An 8,095-nucleotide genomic window follows, 5' to 3' on the forward strand; every position below is an offset into this window, starting at 1 on the left:
TGGCCTTGCACCAATAATACTTAACATACGGTTGAGGTAAGCATTGCAGGAAGTCAAAGACTGATAAATAGACATACTTCAATACCACGTGCTCTTAAGCATAAACCTTCTAATAGTGTCCTATTGTGCAGATTACTTTTCTTTAGAAAAGCCACTTAAGACATTTTTCCTGCCATTTACGCTGGTAACATCAGTGCTGAACACAGACTGAATTCATGCTGGGCAGTGGAGGAGCATCAAGAGCCTGGGGAGGATACTGGCTCCAGTGGAAGAGATGGCATTCAAGGCTGTTACTCTGATGAGGAAGGGCTGACAGATCTGTGAAGGCTGCAGTTGCTGTGGCTCTACAGGGACTTAAGAGAAATAAAAGAAGGTCCATAAAAATCATAATAAAAGCTGAAAAGTTGTCAGACTTGTTGAGAACTTAGTAAACTCTCAGAGATAACTCACTATACATCTTTTTCATCTGTATAAATGGGCTGCCAGTTTGCATTAAGGTCTCTAGGACAGTCCCACAACATCACAATCCTCCAGAACACTGCTCTGAAGTGACAGATGCAGCTGCTGTCACTCCAGCCCTGCCTCTCCCTGCACCAACAGCTCTGCAGGTACTCACCCCCAAGGAGATGCTCATGTATATCCAAGTGGCCTGATGGCCTTTTCCCTCAAGTAAGTTGGGGCTGAAAGCACTGGCACAGAGGCAGTAGGGAAAAGAAAAGAAGTTGAACTGCAGCTGCTCAGTAAATGCTACCCCATTGCCACCAGGAGTGACAGTCATCGCCAGCCCTGAGCCCCATGAGCAGCAGTGGGCAGCATCATGGTTTGCACCAGAGCTCTCCAAAAAGGAACTGTTTTTCATTTTCCCTTTCCAGAGAAGCTGTGCCAGCACAAAGCTGTGAAAACTGAGTATTTTCTTTGGAAATGCCTCAGAGATAAACACGCTCTCAGAAACGGCTGCAGATGTAGCATCTAGTCATGCATCTAGCAGGCTGCAGAGAGGTCTGAGTAAGCAGCTGAAGGTCCCTCAGCAGCACTGTGCTCCTGCTCCACCGTGGGGCAAAGCCTCAGCATCCCTAAGTGGAGATGAAGCAGTCCTTGTCTGACAGGACACCCCAATCTCCAGTGGGTGCCAGCTACCCTGCTCCTGGCAGCAAAGGCTTGACAGGGAGCAATTGATGCTCCTGGGTCTGTACTACAAGATTCCCTCCTCCTGGACATGCCTCATAGTGGTAAAAGCCATTTCTCCACATCCAGCTTGCCACTGGCTCAACACAGTGCTGTGCAGGCTGTGCTCCTGGTCATTGCTGGCTCTGCTCTGAGCTGTGCTGCGGAGACCAAAATGTCCCTGCTGGAAAAGCTCCAAGGTACGTTGGGCAACATTACAGAAAGCACAAAGCCAGAACTGAGCAAGACCCACAGTTTACACCAGTGACATGGGTAGAAGAGCAGCTGGGAGGAAGGTGCTTAGCTTCCTTCCAAGAGATCAACCAAGAAGGCATTTAAAACCAAGCCTGATGATATGTGACACACATGCATGCACAAGAAAGGATGGAACACCAACACACCTAAGTGCACTGCTCTCTACTCCACAGGTTTGGGTGTTGGAAACCCTAAAGAGACACACTGAGGAATGTTGGGACCTGTGGACAAGTCAGCACCTGTTTGTAAATGCAGCTAATCCAAAATTAGCCAGGAGAAGTGGAAGAATCATTTGTCAGCTTCTGGTCTCCTCAGCCATCTTTAAAAAAATGTCACAGATACATTGACACTTCTGCTGTCGATTTAAATAGCAGCCACCAACCAGGATCGGCTGCTGGGCGAGGGGGCAACGTGTAGCTCCTGTCTCAGACTCCTCCTGTATCAGATGACTCACCAACATGCCTGAGAAACTCCCTTATACCACAGACTCCAGTAGCAACCTCACAACAAACAGTTGTCAAGGGCTTGCAGTCATCCTTTGGGGTTTAGGACATAATCCTGCCAGCGTTCAGGGAGCGGGGTGTGAGATGGCAGCACTTTGCTGCTCCTTTCTCCTGCTGCCTCATGGCCACATTGCTGGACTGGGATGCAGGTGACATGGGAACCCCACTTTGCCATAATATCCTTTTCTCCCTGGTAAGACATTCAGTCTCTTGGTTCTGGTATTTCACTAGTACACTAGTGACAGCAAAACCTCCTCCCCAACTTTTCCAGATGACCCCTGAACTCCTTGAACAAAAGGACCTTCTCACCCACATTGAACTGGCCATTGTGCACTGTAGTGGCTGGGCCACTGTATGGTGCCCTGTCTCTGGTTCATAACTGCTTCTGTGGAGCTCCACTGAAGCATCTTGATGCACAATTGCATCCTCAGAACACTCTGAACTTGTAAAGTAGAAAAAGTATACCCTGCAGAAGCCAGTGCAGCCATCCAGTACCTCCTGTCTGAAAAACAAGCTAGGAGGAGATTCTATTCCAGCCAACACTTGGCAGCGTAATCCATCAAGCCTGTCTTTTTAACATGAAAATACGAGCTCCTAGGAGTGACTTGGAAAATCATTTCCCCTCCACCTCTCCTATCATGCTGAGGGCAGGAGCCTTGATTGCAATGCTCCCACCCCTACCCCAGGAGAATTGTAGCTCTACCTCCAAAACGAAAGTGTTCTGACTCTACTGCTACCCAGCTCTGGGGAGGACACTCCTAAGCAAACACTTTTCTCATCTGGACCAAGAGAAACTACAGAGCTTCCTATTACCTCATTGTGATCCACACAGTGACCCTCTGCAGCTGCATCAGACACACCTTCATCCTTCTCTAAAAGCAGCACTTGCACCCAAGTCCATGCAGCTTTACTCTCAGGAGTAGTTTCTGTTCACACTGTTTCACCAGGAGCAGTGGAGCTACACATACAGTGAAGGGCAGCTCTTTAATATAGGTTGACAGGAGCAGGCACTTAATTATTTAAGCAATGCCAGCATAATCTTAGCACACCAAATATTTTCTCTTCATCTATCAAGAAAACTTGACCAGTATCCAGGGATTTCTCAGCAACACTGGGGAAAAATAAAAAGAGCCACAGACGATGTATAAGTTTCAGTATGACAGTGAAACTATTACATAAAGGACTTCAGAGCCAATACAAATCAACATCCTATGAGGTTCTTGTATATCTTCCAAAAGAGATTCTGCTCTAGCCACAGCAGTTCCAGTTGTTTTCTTTTTCCTTTTAAGATGATAGTTACAGCAAGGGATTATCTACATTTTAATGAGAAATAAAAAATGTTGTTAGAAAGCCAATTGCTGGAATAAACTTTTGCAAATCCTAGGAACAAAATCCCTAGGCCAAGTACCATGATCCTTCCTAACAAGGCATAAAAGGTAATCTTTGGTAGGTAACGTTAATTTTATATTTAATTGTAATAATTAACTTTTCCTGCTGTAACTTCACTTGGGCCATCTTTCCTCCACTGACTTTTAACTTTCTAAAAACACAATAACTCACGTTAACAGTTAGAAATTTACTTTGTGGAAATTTTTAAAGATTTGAAGATAGATGTGTGTTTATAGCTAAAATCATGTCTTTATTTGGAAACCAGTTCTTCAAGCACACAATTATGTAAATCATCCTTGTCCAGGAAAAAAAGGAGTGTCTTCAGGGTTTGTGAGCTGTGAGCTAAGATCCCCAGTCTGCTGGAGCTCCATGGGGGGAGAGCCTGCTAGAGGCAACAGAGCAGCAAATGTACATGTAAGACTCAACTCAGACTGGGCCATAATGTTTGCCTGTATTTATTCCCCGTTCCACGCTCACCTTCTTTTTGCACTGCTAAGGAGCAGTTGTCTCTGTTGGAGAGCCAGCCACAGCAATTAGCATCATTAACTGTATCACTTAATGAGCAGAAACTCATGGTTTTGCTGCCCTAGGTCAGTAGACAGGTCCTGCTGGCTCTGTCCTCAGTGGCCACTGGTGCCAGCAGCTATGGGAGATGGTGTTCCACAGCCCAGGAGCCAGCCTTGCAGTGCATGATATATAATTCATTGTTCTCACATACCCAGGAGAGACTCAAGTCTGTGTATACATTCAGATGGAACCACAACTCTTTCCTATCGCTATCTACCACACAATGTTTATCAGGGCTTACAGACCACTTCCTTTTTAAAATCCTTATTGAAATTTGCACAATAAACAATTTACCCAATTGGTTTTAGGAAGCCCTCAGCCCTTTTCCTTTCAAAGCAAAAGAAAACATTTATTTATTATATAGAAGCAGGCTGGACTCTGGAGGGTTGGGGGAGGCAAGTGAGAAGGCTCAAGGTTCAAGATACAAGCATGTACCATGAGACTGTCAGACCTCAGGAGGCAAGGGTGTATAGCACATACTCTCCAATCTAGACATCAGAAATAATCCAGATCACAGGTTAAAGCCCCTTTGCTGAGGTGTGGCAGCAGCACAGGTTTCCTGCAGTTAGCAGGGCTCAGAGTCACACACACCTTTTGGCCTCAGCCCTCACACAGCACTGCCTGTCAACCTGTGACCAGAGTTCAGCATTGGTACCAGCCCTGCTGCAGACTGAAGGGGAGAAGTCAGGGATGGATACAGTGGCAACAGGCAGCTATCAAGTGCCAAATCATTAGTGCTTTCATAAAAAAAAGTGGGTAGAGCACAGTTATTTTGCTGCAGAGCTAAGAAGCATCACAGCTGGAGCTGGAATAGTTCAGTCTTGCAAAATTCTGTTTCTGTTCTCTCAAGGCAATGAATATTTGCTGGGCACGCCAAATGCAATTAATTCATGGTAAGAGCTGGCAAGTATAATTCCATCCCCAGGTTTCCACCCTTCCCCTCTATCCTGACACACACATTCAGCCTCCAAAAAATATATGCAATCAGGAAAGAAAGCAAGGAGGAGTAGTGTGTCCTGGGCTCCAACTCTGCCTCCAACACTGAGCTCCAATATTCAGCATTCCAACTGCCAGTCATTTATTCTCTCTGCTTTGGCTGGGGTTAGCTACTTTTGGGGAGGGGGTGGCAATTAAATTCACAATTTTAAAGCAGTTCACTACTTCTCAGAACAGAGATGTTACAGATAGGGAAGTGTTAGAAGTGAGCAGTAAAATGCTGTGATTAAGCACCTGAAGGTCATGGATGTCCTCTACATGAAGGAGGGAAAACTTGCTCCTCCCTACCCCCATCTTGTCTTGATAACACAAATTAAAAACAAAGCCAGCTGTTCAGTCGGGAGTGACTTTAGTTTAAATCTTTCTGTTTCTTGCTCAATAACCCTTTCATTATAAGCTTCCTGCTGGGAAAGCTTGTGAGCCAAGGCATGCTACTGAACACACAGCCCACTGTCTGCAGAGTACAAGCACCCAGTGAGCCTGCATCCACATCTTTGTTAAATCCTTATAATTTCTACATCTGATAAGACAAATCAGAGGGTGCTGGTTTAAAAATTAAAAAGTATTACAATAAAAGCTGTTCTCCAGGAGAAACAAATCACATGCTGGAAAGTTCTCATACAATTTGAAGAGGGGGCAAGAAACAGAAGGAACCAGCTCAGGAATTTGTGTGCAGCAGGCTAGTTTTTTCTCCCTGCACTATTACATTTGTAACATAACCTTTCTAATTGAAGCACTTTGTCCACCACTGAGCTAGGTCTAAAGTCCTTCAAAGTCTACAGGGCTTTCCCAAGATCCTGGATGGGCTTTTGCTCAAGTTCTCCATTGTTTGCATAAATGGAAAAATCTAAATATTGATATAAACCCAGCAATTCGGAGGCCTTGCTAGCAAACACTGGATCTGGACCAGGGAGGATTGAGAAAACATGATCAGAAAACTATCATAGTCCACTGAAAAGTGTTTCTAACTGTTATCTATGGCTCCAGGCAAAGCCTGGAACAATTTAAGTCACTTATATATGGTACATGAATTGCAAAATTGAAAAGCAGCCCACATTGGCTCTGAAATGCCTTCTCTTAAGCACTGTCCTCAGAAGTGAAGGTGTTAAAGTCACTCATTCAGTGGCCAAGTGACAGGTTGTTGGGAATTTTCAGAAAAATAACACACTTCAGTGCTACCTGCCTACACATATAACTCCATGGGAAATTGTTATCATGGTGCACAAAGCCAAAAAAATCAAACCAGCTGTGGGCTGTGATCTCATGGAAGCTGCATGCAGAGAAAGCCTGCTTAGTAACACCCACAAAATCCAAATACCCACCAGGGCTGGAAGCATTGAACTTCCCACCTTTCAAGTACCTCTACTTCCATTTTTACTTCTGCTGAACCACAATTAAAGTCAATGAGCTCTTGTAAGCTTCAGATCAGTCCATGCAAGCTTTGTTTATACAGACTTGTCAGCAATTTAAGAAACTGTACTTAATTGGGCTGACTCCATCCCTGCGAGAACACAGTGGTCATTCTCTCTTCAAACACTCCTGGACCAAACATGTTACTGAAACCAGAGAGCTCACACCAGTCCTCCTCCCCCAGCCTCCTGAGTATATGTTATATTCAAAGAGGTTCACCACCTTCATTCCCAAAGTTGCCACTTTCGCTCGGTTACTCATTTTTTGGTATATTTATTTGCCTGGTGCTGGAATATCCTGTCTGCTGACACAAGTGACTGCACAGCAGCTGAGATTCCTCTCCCACATGCAGAGTGTGTTTAGGCTCTTTTGGGGTTTGCACAGCCCAGACCTCACAGGCAGCTGGGCTCAGTTCTGTTACTTGTAGATCAATCTTTCAGAGCAGCAGCTGACAAATTTGCTTTAACACAAGCATCCAAACATAAAATAATCCTGCTGCTTTTTTACTGCAAGAGTGAAGGGCAAAAAATACCTTCTTTCTACAATAAAACCTGAATACCAGGTCTGTTTCAGATACTAGGAAGCATAAATAGTATGCATTTAGCATGCAAGAGGAAGAGGATTCTGCCTTCTACCTCAGAGTGAGATTCCACTGTGCAGCTACAAAAACATTGTGGGGAAGGTAAAGTCAATGCCAAGTCCTAATAATTTTTAGTAGCACTCAGTTTTAGTACACTCAGTTTTATTCCAACAGCAACAGCGTCTTGGGAGAGTATCACACCCATTCATCTAAGTCCATCTAAGCTGATCCTGAGCAAAACAGCATTCCCAGGACTTAATCCAGGGATTTCTTTAATTTTCCAACAGCCTAAACTAGAACTTTTAAGACAAACCAAATCTATACAAGTTTTAGAGCAATAGAACAGTCTGCTTAATCTCACGTCGTAAAGGCAGATCATTCATTAAACAAGCCAGTTATGTGCTAATTCAGGGGAGTGTCTTTTTTCCAAAAGGCTGGCATTACAAAATAGCATCACTAAGTACTACCAGAAAAACAGTCCGGTCGTCTCTGAAGTTCAGCAGTGTTCATGACAACATTCCTGTCCCGAGACTGCCACCAAGATGTTCTCATACAACCCTGTCATATGGAAATCACAGCTCTAACAGAGCAGCTGTGTTTTTTGGAAGTGACTTCATATTTTTGGATGTTGACTACCACATGGAATCCAACATCTTCAACAGCAAATAAAGCTCTTCCTTTCATCCTATGCCACATTTCCTCCATGTAATAAAGGCGGTAGATGATTTTTAACTCTGCAACAACTTCTTTTTGCAGCCTTCCCTTAGAGCACAGGGACTGTATGTCTAAATGCTTTTGCAAGCTTCTGGTATTTTACGTAAATGGAGCTGAGATTTTACACAAGACTGGAAGGATCCTTATTCTTACTTTTTTCACATCTGTGCTGATGCGGATCTACTGACTCACTCAAAAACAGTCATTCTTGCAAGTTCCTTTCCTAAAACTACATGTTTCATAATGACAGTTCCACCACATGTCTGTCTGGCAAACCACAAGGATTGTTGGCTACCATCTTAGGGAGAGGTCCAGCCAGCGTGGGACATGCCAAAACACACCCCTGGACCCTGCCCCAGGGCCATGGGAACCAAAAGCTCATGGAGCTTAGGTGCTGCCAACAGCCAACACTTTCACAGCCTCGGGTTGTTAAAGTGATGGTTGACAACTCTTGAAGAGGGTCAAGAGAGAGGACATGTCAGACTGCAGTGTCATGGAGAGACAAAGGGCTGGTGTT

Source organism: Apus apus, chromosome 17 (genome assembly GCF_020740795.1).
Source record: "Apus apus isolate bApuApu2 chromosome 17, bApuApu2.pri.cur, whole genome shotgun sequence".
Classification (NCBI taxonomy): Eukaryota; Metazoa; Chordata; class Aves; order Apodiformes; family Apodidae; genus Apus; species Apus apus.